The 16,033-nt window shown below is 39.8% G+C and overlaps 1 protein-coding gene and 1 pseudogene across 1 annotated transcript in view; both read right to left on the bottom strand.

Annotated features, from left to right (window-relative positions):
* Positions 1-14,124, bottom strand: part of LOC101536641 (killer cell lectin-like receptor 7) — a 28,286-nt gene extending 14,162 nt beyond the window's left edge. The window contains exon 1 of the mRNA XM_058655689.1: positions 13,952-14,124. The gene's annotated coding sequence lies outside the window, so the exon portion shown is untranslated. The remainder of the gene's footprint in view (positions 1-13,951) is intronic.
* Positions 480-12,692, bottom strand: LOC131478096 (C-type lectin domain family 1 member A-like; annotated as a pseudogene).
* Positions 14,125-16,033: the final 1,909 nt, after the last annotated feature.

The raw sequence follows: 16,033 nt of genomic DNA, 5'->3' as shown, positions 1-16,033 counted from the left end.
CTATAAAAATATTTTCTTGGGAAATATTTAGACATGTGAACATAGTATCTTTAATTTATTTTCAGATGACTAGGCAATGAAAGCAGAAGAAATGATGAAGAATTAGTTGGGTTGAGAAAAGGACAAGCAATAATTGTGGGTAAAAGTTATGTGGCAGATCCATGTACTTCTTCTTCTTCAAATGTTTGACCTGCTTAAATGTAAATATTACAATAAAATAATCCTTAAAGTTGAGGCCTGCTCCTGGGTGGTACAAACAAAGCTCTGTGCCTGTTCCTCACTGTGCTCTCCCGGTCACACGTTACTGGCATGGTGTATCCTATTTATAAGGGATAGATGAAGACTAATCTGTAAGGTTTTGTAATGAGTCCTGGGGTGATTCAAAGGAATGGGAAGTCTAATTCCTCAGAAACATGAAGGAAGGGCAGCTCATCTTCAAACACAAAGGCTTTCACTTGTGCATGGGGAGAGGATGTCATTTATCCTAGGTCATCACTCAGAAGAACACTTTCTTCCTCTTCCAGCTCATCTCTGTTTCCACAATGGGCCAAGCCCTGCAATCAAAAACACTTGTTAGTAGCCATCCCATACTCTTACAGGAAACAACAATGGGGCAGCATTTCCAATGGTACCTTTGCTCCTAAGTACACACTGAAGCACGGAAAACACAATCAATTTTCTTTTCACAGATGCAGCCATAGGTTTGAAAGCAACTGATGGATATTACTCTTGTTGAGGCTAAAAGTGCGCATTCTCCTCTCCTAGAAAGCAAACTCATCATTGCAAAATTCCTAGAGAACAGAAAACATAAGAGTCAGCTGTTTAATTCTAAATTTTCCAGCAACATAACTCAAGAATTTTTAAATTTTATTTTCTAACTTCCTGACATATGGAAATGTTACTCATAACTCTATCATTAAATGGTGTTTTGCACTACCATAATAAACATACTCACTAGAGTCTCCCAGTTTATTCCACTCTAGTAATTCTAGGTCAGCAGAAAAATAAATTACTTCAAAACATAGCTCTGCGATTGTGATATACCAAACTTACTTTCATATTTCTTATCAATAAAAATGAGATCTTTAAGAGGACTCAATGCTTGTAACTTAGAAAAACAGCTCTTATGTGCATATTGCAATAAGTCAGAGACGGGATTGTTTGATGGATGTTTTTGTTTGTTTTATTTCTTTGCCTTCTTACCCCATAACTAATAGTTGAGCTAAATTAGGGCATACCACTGAAGACTATCAAAGCAGAAAGTCATTAAAAAGAACAAGAAGATTGACTGAATGCCAGAACTAGTTTCCTATTGAATGATACTAAAATCCTGGGTGAATAAGATGTTGAGGCTCCTTGAGTTTGTTGTAATTGGCCAGAAGCAAGCTCATATCAGGTAACAGGTTTAACACACATGGGGACACAAGGGTAACTGAAGCACTGAAGAGAGTTATTCCATTAATGAATGAACTGAGTTGAGTACTGAATTCTGTCCAAAATAGAGGTTCTAAATGCAAGATAAGAACTTCAATATAAACCACTGAAACTACCTGAAAAACATAATTGCACTTAAGAATTCAGAATCAACAAAATCAAATATATTACTTGGATTCCCTATATTATTGAAGAGTAGTCAAATCAGCTACAAACGAAAGACAAACAGAAAACAGATAAAACAAAGTAGTTTCAAAACAGGTAGAACGCACAAGGTGTGTTAAAGATGCTTAGGCAAATTAATAACTATGAAAGGTGGGGACACTTTTACAGTAAGCAGATCATGTATATGGTGAGCTTAAAACCCCCATCCCTCCCAAGAAAGAATAAAGGCCTAGTCAGACTACAAATGCACACAAATTTTCATGAAGCATGTACGTATTCTTTGCTTAGGGCTTAGAGGATTAAACCCATCATCTGTTGGTGCTATCCATTCTAATATCTGCCCACGATGCACACATTGGGCTCGTCAGCTTGATCTCATAGCTGCACCTGTAACCACGCTAGTATGCATCTGTGTGTCCCTGATAATGTGCATGTTGCCCACGAGAACCTTCTTATATTGGGCTTTCTTATTCAGACTTTCTCTGCAACCCTGAAAATCACACATGGACAGTCAGGGTTATACAAAGAGGGAGTCCGCCATCAAAGACATCTCCACCCAAGATATAAGTGATCTTTCACCTTCTTGTTCCTTATCCTAAGTGTGGCAACCTATCATTCTGCATTAGGCTACAGGTTCTAAGATGACATAACTAACTGTGGAATGAGCACCTTAATTTGGACTGTGAGACTTTCTGTGCTGTGATCTCTAGAACAGTCAGTATGCCTGGGAGAACACTGGAACATGAAATAACAGTAAGGAAATTTCTAACATTATAATTATCAGATCCTAAGTATAAATCTTTCAATAGCTTGTAAGAAATAAAAGATGGCTTGAAGATAGTAGTAACTAACAAAGATATCTGAAAAAATGTGAAAGAACTAAAACAATGAATTACACGTATTAGTTTTTGATAGTATACAGTCAATGAAGTTATTGACTCATGTATGTGTGTATGATTATTTATGTGTACAGTGCATACACCAATACCCACTAATAATATACAAATATAGTTATGCTATCGTGTATACAAATATACTAACAAGACTAACTATATGGATGAGTTTCAAATCAGTTTTGGGATACATAGAATACTCATTCATGCATGAGGGAGGACTAACTACAGGTATGTCAGGTGCTACAATCACTTCATATCAACCCAGATGGTGGTTTCATTTGTGTATCTTGTAACACATATTACATGTACTTAGAACACTCTCATTAGTAATCACTAATAACACTTAACACTTTTAACTATACTCACTAAAATATTTTTAGTTCTTATTCTTACCAATAGTCTCTACTTGATAATAAGCTGAGTTGTATGAAATGAAAAATGACTTTTCAGACACAATCTGGCCAATTCACTCACCAAAGTGTTTCAACACAATACAGAAACTTACATTCCAGGTGATGAGCCAGTATCAACCCATTTCCATTTTCTTTCCTTGTCATCATATGACAATCCAATCCAGTATCTATTTTGACCAATCTGAACCTGAATGAATTCCTATAAATGAAACAAAATTTATCACAGAACTGAGTATCCCCATAGTATTTCAATGTGACATGTTTTATAAAATCTGATTAAATTATTTCACTTCTTTTATCAAGAGTTAATTTTACTTGCAAGTCAAAATTGTAAAGACAGAGACACAAAGAGATCTTGTATCCACCAAGTCATTCTCCAAACAGTGGCAATGGCCAGCGTTGAGCCCCTATGAAGCTGGAGGCCAGGAGCTTCTGGGTCTCCCACATGGGCACAGGGGCAGGCTGTCATGAAGTTGGACCATTCTCTGTTGCTTTCCTAAACCATTGCCAGGCAGCTACATCTGAAGTGAAGCATCTGGGAGAGGAATCAGGGCCCTTACAGGATGCTGGTATTACAGGAACAGGCTTAGCCTGCCACTCCATCATGCTAGGTCCCCAATAACTACCTTTTCAATCTTGGTTTAAAGTATGCTTCAAACACAAACCTTTTCCATGTTTTTATATTATCAGCTTTCTTACATATTGATTTCAAGCATTTATATTGTATTTGCACATAATTTCTATGTTATTTTAATCAATGGTAAAATATAGGTTCCCAGCTAAGTTTTGCAAACATTTCATTGTAACAGCACACTCTGTTTTGAGATAATTTCCATAGTAATAAATTAAAAAGGCAATCTCATTTTGTTGCCTCTATATTTTTTCATGATTCTTTGTTAAAGAGATGCACCTTGGTGTATAAGCAAGTAAATGTGACATACAGATGCGCTGAAATCACCACAAGGATAATTTGTATAAATGATATCATTTTGATTGTGCAATTTATCCTCTCAATTCATTGATGGGCTCAGAGAGGTTGACTAATCCATTGAAGATCACCCAGCAGCAACTGGCAGAGCTGGATTGATCCCAGGAAGTCTGAGTGCTGAGTTCCTGGTAGTTACTTGACTATGCTGTTAGTTACCATCCTATAGCAATAAATAAGTGTGGCTACAGGGCACTGTACAGCAAAGGTTCAATTAAGTGCTTCATCAAAGAAAAGACATACTTCTTTGTAAGAGGCATTACTGCAGCCTCCTTTAAAAGGGAGAGGATAACAGACTTTCCCAAAATTATTGATGAAGATGACTATCATAACAAATAATATGCATTCAGTACTTGATGAGTAGCAGGATTGTATGCTCATTAACAGACAGTGTCCTGGGAGATGCCTAACTGTACAGTCATGACAGTCAGACAACAAACATGTCAGAAAGAATACTTGGGCCACACGCAGTGGCCTAGCTGCTGAAGTCCTTGCCTTGAATGCGCCGGGATTCCATATGAATGCAAATTCTTTTTACAGAGGCCTCCCTTCCCATCCAGCTTCCTGCTTATGGCCTGGAAAAGCAGGCGAGGATGGCCCAAAGTCTTGGGACCCTGCACCTGCGTGGGAGACATGAAACAGCTCCTGGCTCCTGGCTTGGGATCAATATAGTACTGGCCTTTGCGGTCACTTGGGGAGAGAATCATTGGAAGGAAGATCTTCCTCCCTGTCTCTCCTCCTCTCTATATATATCTTACTTTGCAACAAAAATAAATAAATCTTAAACAATACTAGAACACTCCTCTTCCTGGGACACTCCCTCCTTTCTTAGTACCATAGGTCTGTGAGGTCTGTTGATGACATTGAGAATAAAAGGAAGTGTCCATGATACCTGTTCCTGCTCGTTGTCTATCTTCAAAAGGGATGAACCGTAATTCTGGCAAGTCAGTTTACATCCATGCCAGCTTTTATTTTCCTGAACAAAATAGTAGCAACTGACATCAAAACATGACCAGTAGTCCTCAGAGACTTTTCCTGCAACATATAAGGTCAATCATTAGACTTCTTGTTATTGACCCTTCTATTAATCAGAGCAATATCTTAAACAGTCCCCGTAATTGACTATAAGTCTCAAGATCCATTTTTAATTTCCATATGGGATCCCCAAGGTTCAGGAATGCCAAATGATATGTGCAGTCCCAGCTCCAAGGCAGCAGGATCCTCAACTGCCAAGAGATGGAGATGACCTAAACGTCCCCTGATGGATGAATGATGTAGAACATACATACATACATACAGACAGACATACAGACAGACAGACATACGAACTTACAGTATTTAGTCTTAATAAGTAAATCCTACCATAGGAGATAGTATAGATGAAACATGGAGGATGTTATTCCAACAAAATAAGCAAGTCACAAGTGTGTATATATGTACATATGTATATATGTATGTACATATATATGTATATATACATGTTTGTGTATATGTGTGTGTGCCTATATCACAACCATGGATAGTGAACCTTTTTTATGCCAAGAGCCATTTGCTTTCTTATAACATCATGTGTGGACTATTTAAAATCATCAACTCAAAAAATTATCCAGCTACAGATTTATTTAATTTTGCATTCCTCTTGTGGTGGCTTTGGCTGACCAGACCAAATGAATGTAACATCTGTGGGCTGGATCTCTCAACTGTTGTTCCGTAACATACAAGTAGTGCCAGGAAGGCAGTCCCTGGATTGTCTCAGGTTTCAAATGAAGAGCAATGGCAGTAGGTGCATGTGATCATTCGAACCTAGAGCCTATCCCTTGAGCCACTCTGCCACTTGTTTGTTCTACTCATACTGTGACTACAACAGACTTCTACAGTCTCCAGGCTACAATATCCTTCTTAGCTCCTCAGCATCTCTGCACTAGCTGTTCCCTGGGCCTGGAATTCCCTTCCCTTGCATCTTTCCATCATTAGGAGTGCCTGTTACCCTCTGATTTGTTTTCAAATGTGAACTTCTGTGCCCAATAGTCTATCCACAGATGCCTTTATTTTTTTCTCTTACCATGTTTCACTTCTGTAATTCTTAAACAGATCCAGTGCATGACCCAATTGTTCCACATTCGAGATTCTATCAAAAGGAAATGAAGACAGCACATCTGAGAGAAACCTGCACCCTCCTTCCTCAAGAAGCACCACTCCCAACAGACAATAAAGAAGCAACCCAAGTGTCTATCAGTGGATGAGTGGGTCTAAATATGTGATAAAATACACAAAAAGGGATATTGTTCAGCAATAAAATGAATGAAATCCTGACACATGCACCAAAATGAATGGATCTTGAGTTGACTATTTCCAGTGAAATAAACCAACAGAAAAAGACAAATATCACATATCTTCCCTCATATGGAAGGATTAAAAAGTTGATCTTAACTAAGAATGGTGGTTCTTAGAGGATGGTTATGGTTCAGTGCAGGAATTGAGAAGGTACAGAGAAGAGTTAGATAGGTACCAAGCACAGAGAAGTCAAACGTTCTGCTGTTACCATAGTTCACAATCACAGGTATGTACTGCATAGGGAACTGGAAGAGATGTGTGCTAGGCTCTAAGCAGAAAGAAAGAGCAGAAGGATGAAAGACTAGTTAGTCATTCAATCTGATTGCTTGGAATCATGTTTGCATGTGAAATATTACATGATGCCCCATAAAATGTACAAGTATTAGGTTTTGATCAAAATCTTTTAATAAATATTTTTTAAATGCTTGAAGAGGTAGTACTGCACTAGATGGTAGGAGAAGTCTGAAAAGAGAAGATGCTACAGTGTAGTCAGACATCAATACACAAGAGCACAAATCCTTTATGATCCCACTTCTCTGAGGTTCTACAGTGGTCAGACCCGTGGAAGCAGAGAACAAAATGGTGGTTGTCCACAGCTGGAGGAAGGAGGAAGGAAGCCCCGTTGTGTGGCATCAGTTCCAGTCAGGCAGGATGGACACATCCTGTGCTCCACTGTGCAGTGTAGTGTCCACAGTTAAAGATGCTGTATGCATCAAAGAGGAGTGTGTATTTTCAACTTATAACAACATTAAATAAACTTCAATGTGCCCATTGCAGGCCAAGTATATTTTTACTGAAAGCCTTCACATTTTATGGTGCAACACCCTGACCATCTAAATGTCTAGGAGTGCTAGCATCATATTTCACCTTCTGGAATAATAGGGAGGTAAGAACTGCCATCGAGTTTGGGGAACAGTGGGACTCTTATTGACACAATGTTTTTCCAGGGATTCCACATCCTCAAGGCACAAATGACAAGTTGTCCAGTAGACTCATACATCACTATGTAGAAGCCTATTTATTAGACCTGAAGTCCTCTAGTGGGGGGACAAATGAGGGAAACACCACAATATGTCATTCCTGTTTTCTTCCATACCTGGATTTTGCAGAGATTTTGAAGAAACATATCCTTTTGCACAGCATCCTTCCTTTTTTAAAGATGATGCCAGAAAGCTTTCATTTTTGAGAGTGTCGTGTTCTAAGGTTTTATTGGCCAAACATTGTTCCTTGATGTTGCACTTTTGACTGAAATTTCCTGTATTTTTCTGTTGTTCATGTTTCTCTTGAATCAGATGAACATCTAAAACAAGTAGCATAGATAGTACTTGAAAGAATACTCCTGATGATCCAAGAGCAAAATTAAAGACAAGAGAAAACGTCTCATTGTGGCAACCAACTCTTATCATTTCAGTTTTGTGACATTTAGAAAGTAACACCTCGGGAACTTGCCACAGAAATGGAAACATTAAGTTTGTCATTACAAGCAACTTAAGGGTAGATAAATAAATTTCCTAAATAAAATTATCACAGTTAGCACTGTACTTTACTGTTTTTAAATATTTTTTAACATCACATCATTTACAAATAAGAACTGCCTTGAAATTGTTAGTTACCATTTATCAATATATTTTTATTTATATATATATATATGTAAAACTAACGTAGCTGCCAAATGTTTGTCCTCATTGTCAGAATGTTATGACCCGTTAGAGAATCCAGGGGCAGCAGTGCCCCTGCCCAGGTTTATGATTCCAGCTTCCTGGGAGGCACCTGTGAGGAGTCAAGGCCCTGAGTTCCTGTCAACCACAAGGAAACCTAGATCAAGTGCCTTCTGGCTCCCAGCTGCAGCTGCAGGCATTTGAGGCTTCCTGGTATGAGCACTTTACAAGGGGTTCTTTTCTCTCTCTGCCTTTTCTCGGTGTGTCTTTTTATCTCTCAGAAAGTGTAACCTGAACTAAAGAAAATGAATTAAAGGAATATATATATAGCACAATTATCATTAAAGTAAATAAAATTGCTGATAAAATGTGATTTTATTAATGTAGTATATCCATGGCATTCTCTAAAGATATAAAAAAAATCAAGTATAAGATAACACTTAAATTCAAGTTCATCTGTATGTACATTTCAATTCTTCTTCCTAAGCTCTTTCCTTTTCATATACTAATCAATAAATAAACACATTTTTAAAAGGCATTGCGTTTATCACAGACCTGTAATGATTTAACAGATAACAGAACATTGCAAAATTTTCTATCAAAAGGATTATTACCATGGATTACACCAAAAAGTCCGGAACCATTAGGGAAGTTCCCCGGAGATTCAAAAGTGATCATTATTAAAACTACACAATAAGTAGCTCCTGCAACTCCTGAAACAATAAAAAAAGACACAACTCCAGTACTCACGTTTAATCACCAACGCTATAAATGTCATCAAGAGAATCAAAGAGAAGATTCCAAGAATCACTGCAATGAGATGCCAGGGCACAGAAAACAAGTTAAAAATCAATCAATAAGTAAATAGATTACTTAGTGAAATAGCCTCAACAAGGGACACAGTTTGAAGCAAAGGAATGGTTTTCTTTACAAGTTTTACAAGCAGATACCACACAAAATGATCTAACTGTTTAACCTAGAAATTGCAGTTTTAATGTTTAAGATTTCTGGATGATGCACACTCATGGTACAAGAATAGGAATCCAGGGCTTCTAAAGCTCAGCCCTCAAACAGCACCAACGCTAGTGGGTGAACATGCAGGCACGTTCTAAGAGACACGGGCACTGCTTACCCTGGTCACAGCCAGACACAAAACAGCACAAACAGGCAAGATTCTAGAGACAGTGGACACCAATAACGAACATTTGGACAAGTGAAAGTGATTGGCCCCATCCTCACAGCAGTTTCTAAATTCCTCTTCTCCTTCTTTATTATCCCTCCTATTTTCTCCAAAGAACACTGTATCAACCTTTTGCTTTTGAGGTTCCTCTGATGTGAAAATATGTCTCTCGGAATATCAGCAAACTAAAATAGTAATTCTCAAGTTTAGAATTTAAATTGTGATAATACTTGAGGTAGGGAGAGAAGATGAAAATTGGAATGTCCACTTGATATAAACATTGTTTGTAAAATCTATTTATTTTTATTGCATGGGCAGATATATAGAGAGAGGAGGAGAGACAGAGAGAAGATCTTCTCTCCGCCGATTCACTGCCAAAGTGTCTGCAATGGCTGGAGCTGCATCGATCCAAAGCAAGGAGTCAGGAGCCTCCTCCAGTTCTCCCACTCAATTACAGAGTCCAAGGCCTTGGGCTGTCCTCAACTGATTTCCCAGGCCACAAGCAGGGAACTGAATGGGAAGTGGTTTTGCCTGGATATGAACCAGCACGCACACGGGATCCTGTTTTGTGCAAGATGAGGACTTTAGCCGCAAGGCCACTGTGCCAGGCAAGGATACAAACATATTTAAATCTTCACGGACCTTGAGGATAGACATATATTCTTTTTCTTTTTATAATCTTACTTAGTTGATTAGGGTACAAAGGGTCAAGATCTACAGGAAATTGGGTAATACCATTGTTTCCACACTAATATCATCATTTTTTTCCCTGTATCTGGAGTTAGGTGAGAAACAAAGGGAAAAGTCCCACCCAGCCTCTCACCCATCCCAGGTCCCCAATGTGAGGCATGCTCCGAGGGTCCTGCTCAAGCCGTTTTGATAGTTCAACAGTTCTGAATTGCTTCCAATCTCGCCGTTCCAAGCACGATTCACCAGCGGGTGATGTGAATGGGTTTAGCCTGGTCTGCCCCCCACCTATGCCATATGTATGATGGTGGGTATCTTCCTCTGGCCTGATCTTGGTTGCTCCCTATCATGGTTCTTGCGCTCACCTGTAGGGACTGTGTTGCAACAGAGGAGTTTTCCAAGCTCCTCCTTCACAACCTCTCCCTATGCCAGATCTTGTGTGTACCGGTGGTTCCATGGGCCAGCACTCATTGCTGGCCTTCAATCCATTCCAGTTCTTGGTGTTGGATGTTTCATCCCAGCCAAGGCTTGTCCATACCTGGACACTGCTTACATATGGCTCAGTAGGGACAGAGACCCAGCCTAGTCTGTCCTACATCTACCCAGGTTCTCCGGAGCGCCAGATGGTGCTGGCGTCTAGTCCAGCTTGGTGTGCTCAACCCCAGTCCACACTTGTGCCAAGGGAGATTGCAGCCATAGCCAGGCCAGAATGCAGCCCCCACTCCAGCCCGTGCACCCTCCTGTGGGAATCCCAACCCAGCAAGTGTGTACTCTTACAGCTCCACACCCGAGTCTATTCTGAGCCCTAGATCATGCGAGTGCCAGTGGTTGCTCTTACCCAGTTGGCTTAGCCCCTTACCTGTCTCAGCCTTTGCCTTTAATGCTGTGGCATAGTATCCCTGCCTCATGCAGACCAGTTGGTGTAAGAACTTAGGTCAGAATGACATGTGCTCCATCCTGATTGCTGCTCTTTTTGGTGAGTTGATATTTGCTTGGCCCTGCCCAGTCGGACACCTTCCAGTTGCAGCTCGGCCCACCCCACATCCTATTTTAGGATGACCTTTGGGTGGTGCTGCCTTGACCTGCCCAGATTGCCATTGGTTCCTTTACCCATGAGTGATGAAAGGTGCCATGGTCACTCCTAGCTTAGCCCATCGCCACCCCAGCTCGTGAGCTAACCTGCGGGACTTGTATTTCCACAGGGTTGGGCCCACACTTCCCCACAGAGTCTACCCCTATACCAAGTTCTCTCATGTGCTGATTAGTGTCTTGACCCTGCCAAATGTGACCAGACCACTATTCTACCACCCAGTCAGTTAACGGTCCATAGCTTTGGTGTGGACTGGTGTGTGGCCATCAGTGATGCTCTATGCTAACAGCCCATCTCAGGATTCCTTATTGGGCTGGTGAATCAGTCTGACCCAAATAGATCTTATGGATACTCTCCTCCAAACCATCAGATCTCAGTCCCCACACTTGCCCAAGATTTCATGACCCTGTTACTGGCAAATACTCAGAATTCATCTCCCACCTACACTAAAACTGGCCTTATCCATGGGTGTCCGTAGGCAGCAACTACATATCTTAAAAACCCCAAAGTTCACCGCTGGGCAGCCAGCAGGCAGAGCCTGGCACCACTTGGTGCATTGGCCCAAAGCCAAGGACTCAGTCACTGGCTTCTGGCAGTGCCTTTAGCTTGAGTCCCCAGCATTGAGTGCAACACAGCAGGGGCACCCCCCACAGTCAACACACTGCAGGGAGCTGCAGTTGCCCCAAACCCAAGGTCGGAACCCCTCTCAAACTCATCCTGCTGCAAGATGTCGAGGGTAGACATATATTCTTAATCACCTAATGTGTCTATTGTCTGAATAGCAACATTGTCTTCAACACACCATTTTCACTTCTTAAAGATTCCCTAAGATGTTTATGTCAATAAGAATTGCTGTGTTTTTGAAAGACTATTCTGTGCTTTACTTTTTTTTTATCCATTACTAAGGTATTGTTTTTCTATTACATGGCATTATGTGACACAGTTTTATAGGTACTGGGATTCCCCCAACCCCTCCCCAAACCCTCCCCCCATGGTGGATTCCTCCACCTTGCTGCATTGCCACAGTTCATGTTCAGTTGAGATTCCTTTATTGCAAGCATATACCAAACATAGAGTCCAGCATCTTATTGTCCAGATAAGTTCAACTGCTTCTTGGAGAGACCATTTCTGGTCTGAAGGTAGAGCTGGTAGGAATTAATAATTTATTTGCATCAGATCTCAATAGAGTCTAGAGTTCCTCAAATTCTAAGATGCAATCATTTTCTCCAGTACCTCAACTTTTTTCAAAAGCATTTTCAGTTCAGCTACCCTGGTGGGTAATACTTTGTCCTAAGCACTCAACCAACAGAAGTACATATAAGAACTGTTTTTAAACTCAAGTTTGGAAACTCATAAAAGGCAGGTGAATTCAGATGCTTCAAATGTACACCTTTGGTGTTAGCATGATGCCTCGTTAAGTTATTGCTTGCAACACCCACATCCCACATTGCAGAACTGATTTGAATCCTCACTGCTCTATTTCTTATCCAGCTCTCTGATAATGCATCTGAAAAGGATGCAGAAGACCCAAGGGCTTGAGTGTCTGCCTCCTCTCTGGAGGACCCAGATGGAGTACTGAGTTCCTGGCTTCCTCCAGGTCCACCACTGGCTGTTGCGGCCATTTGGAGAGTGGTACACAGATGAAAGGTCTCTTTCTGTTTCTATTCTCCTCGCTCTCTTTCTGTCACTCTGACTTTCAAATGGATCAGTAAATCTTTACAAAAATACATACCTAAACCTTTCTCACCAGTTCCAGACGTTTGAGTGCCATCAGGCTTTGATCTTCTCTGAGAGTCTGAAGAAGGCTGAAGAAATCTCAAAACTTCATAAGGTTCCTCCCTGTGGCTCATCTTTAGAAGACACAAATATGATTCACACCAAAGCTTCACAACACAATGGTTCCTAAGGAAAAATCATAGAGGCAAGCTTACTGAAATCTGCCAGGATTTGATGCTGAGAATGAACTGTGTGTGTGTGTGTGTGTGTGTGTGTGTGTGTGTGTGTGTGTGTTTATCTGCTCCAGTAAATGCTTAAAGCAGTAGACAGAGTCTGATTTATAATGGAAATGGAAATCTTAGTGACATTGCCATTTAGATCATGGATACTCCTAATAATCATTGGCAGATTTTCAGAAAATATGAAAAGTGTGAAAAATGGCAACTATACTATTGTACTATTTACAACCTGAACTTAGAAAATATGTTTTATATATGTAATTGGTAGCCCCTGAAACCTCAGAAATATCTTTAAATGCTCAAACAACAAAATCTGACAATCTGAAAAAGAATCATTTAGAAAAAAAAAAACACCTGCCATGATACATATACTACTGTTTATAAAAGCTCTTGCAGCCTTTTCAAGCCGACATGGCTCAGAGTGCTCCCCAAGGTATGTCTCATAGCTCATCTATAAATGATTCTGAGGGTGACTATCACATATTGGTAAACATTTCAGAATCTAATCTCCAGGATAAGATAAGCTGAATACAAATCTCTGACGTTGCCATGAAGCCTTTGTGAAAATAAAATGTCAATAGGTAGTCATTAATGAATGTCCACTAAGATTCATTCTAGCAATAAATATCAAATCTAAAAGAAGGTATTGAGCAGTAAAATTGAAACTTCACTTTGCTTTTATGTTAATCAATGAGAAAAAATTATATTCAGCAAGCAGGAAATAGTGAACACTAATTATACATGTAAATGTTTGCTTCTATATGCTATTGTGCAAAATTTTATATGTTTATTCACATTTTCTCTATTTTTTCATTGAATATTAGGCTTTTTTAATACAAAATCCTTCGTCATGAATGGTTAATGCATAGATCATACAGCCAAGTAAAAAGTAATAGCTCAAATCTCATTTCTTCGTGTGGATAACACAAACCAAACTCATAGCATATGGAGGAGACAAGTTGCCATGAACAATAAACTACAATCTTTACATTCTTCAGAGTTCATACCATTAGAATGCAGTGCACAGGGAATTTTGTCATTTCAATTTCCTTCTCGTGCCACATTACTTGGAAATAAGTACTGTTTTCCTAGAATAAGTGGAATTAATAGCATAATCATATTGAAAGACCCAATGGAATCAAAGCCGGTGTTACCTGGATCTATGCCGTGCAATCAAGCAGGTGGAAGCACCGGACCCCAACAGAACAAGACGCAGGCCACTCCAGTCCCACAGCTCTTGCGGGGCTCTAAGAGGAGAAGTGAGGTGTCTGAAGGATGATACTCCAACTCAAAACGTCCTGCCCCTCTTGTTGAAACAGAGGTGAAAGGAAACCATATGATGAAAGCTGTTGTTTACAGGAAAGGGAAGATGGTCATGAGCTGTATGTGCCTCCATTTCAACTAACCAATCACTTGGTCCTGCTTGCAAAGCAGCACCGAAAATCAGAATTTGCGGACTGGAGAGCAATTAGGGTTCATGAAAACAGGATGAATATCTTTTACACAAGAGTAACATATATAAAAGAAACCACTATTTAAGTGAGTGAGAGAAATGTCTGTGTCAATACATACATATCCAAGAATGAAAACGGCTCGTTTCTTCAGCTCTAAGTTTAGATAATTTCCTCTCTGTTAGAAATATTCTATTACATTTACTTTTTTTTAGAAAAGTATATATATATGTATATATATATTTATAATGCAAAAGTATTTTTAATTATTTTAAAACACTCATCATTACACTAAAATATTTTTGGCTCTATTCTTCTAGGTTTTTGTTTATCCATTAAGCTTATCACAAAAGTTGGTCTCATTACGCAGGCCTTCCAATTTATTCTTTTTCAATAAGTAATAAACATTTCTTCCCTTAAAACTTTCAAACCCCAATTATTTATTTATATGTATCTGAAAGGCAGAGCAAGAGATCAGCACAGAGGCAGAGGAAAGAGAGCTCTTTAATTAGTGGGGTAACTTTCAAAATACAAACAAGAAAACAGAGGTGGTTTAACGCCTTACAGGCCAATGCTCTGCTCTAAGACATGATTTTTTTGAAGTTTTTTGGGGGGTTGCGGGGGCTGTGGAAGGCAGATTCACAGAAAGCAGAGAAAGAGAAAGATCTTAATCTTCTGGCACACTCCACAAGTGCCACCAGTGTTGGAGAAAAGCCAATCAGAAGCTAGGAGCCCAGAGACGTAATTTTTAAAACAATATGTAATTATTACTCACTTGGGACACCCATTCTTTATTTAAGCACTTCCCAGCTATACATATCTAAGTTTCTCAAAACAATCTGAACTAGTATAACGAATAATGAGCTGATGATTTTAAAAGTTTCCTTAGAAAATAACTTAAAGATAAAATAATGGGATAAAAGTGCATATCCATTCAAAGAACTGTGATATGCATTACTAAACTCCCTCCAGAAGAGTTGTTCCCATTTATATTCCACCAGTTGTATACAAAAATACTCATATTTACATTTCTAAAAATATGTATTTATTTAAAAGTCACAACAATTGAGGGAATATTGAGAGAGAGTGATCTTGCATTCACTGGTTTCACTCCCCAGATGACTACAGCAGCCAGAGCCAGACCTGAGTCAGACACCAGTCACTCCACCCAGGTCTTCCAGGTGGGTAGGAGAAGGAGGCCCAGTACTTGGCCCACATCCCTAGCCATTCAAGGCATATTAGCAGGAAGCTGGAGGGGAAAGGGGTTGCCACCATGCCACCTAAACAGCCCCACAGTCACAATTCCTTACATCTGAAATTTGAAATGAAATTATTCCTATACTGCAGTTTGGTCCACAAACACTACTTCAAAAATCTGCATCAACAACCTTCCAGGCTTCACATTTTCACATACTGTAAAGTTTAAAAAGAAACTTCTTTGCATCATTTGGTTACCAGCAGTCAGACCCTACAAGAACATATTCAAATCTCACATTGAAATTCACTTTCCTTCCACTGAGGTCTTTGTCATCACTGACTCCAGCTCTATGAGACCGCTAAGGGAGTTGTGGTTAAGTTGCTCCTTGGATGCACACATCAGAGTTCCTGGGTTCTCATCTCAGCTCTCCTCCTGATTCTACCTGACTGCTGAGTGGCACTCTGAAGGCAGCTCTAGTGTTCCAGCTGCTGATGCCCTGCCATTCTCTTGGGATATGCACATCGAGTCTGGGCTCCTGGCTTCAGCCTTGACCCAGTCACAGACATTGTAGGCCTTTGCAAAGTGAA

The sequence above is a fragment of the Ochotona princeps genome, chromosome 27, assembly GCF_030435755.1.
Source record: "Ochotona princeps isolate mOchPri1 chromosome 27, mOchPri1.hap1, whole genome shotgun sequence".
Taxonomy (NCBI): domain Eukaryota; kingdom Metazoa; phylum Chordata; class Mammalia; order Lagomorpha; family Ochotonidae; genus Ochotona; species Ochotona princeps.
The sequence above is the reverse complement of the archived record's forward strand: the minus strand, read 5'-3'. Positions and strand labels throughout refer to the sequence as shown.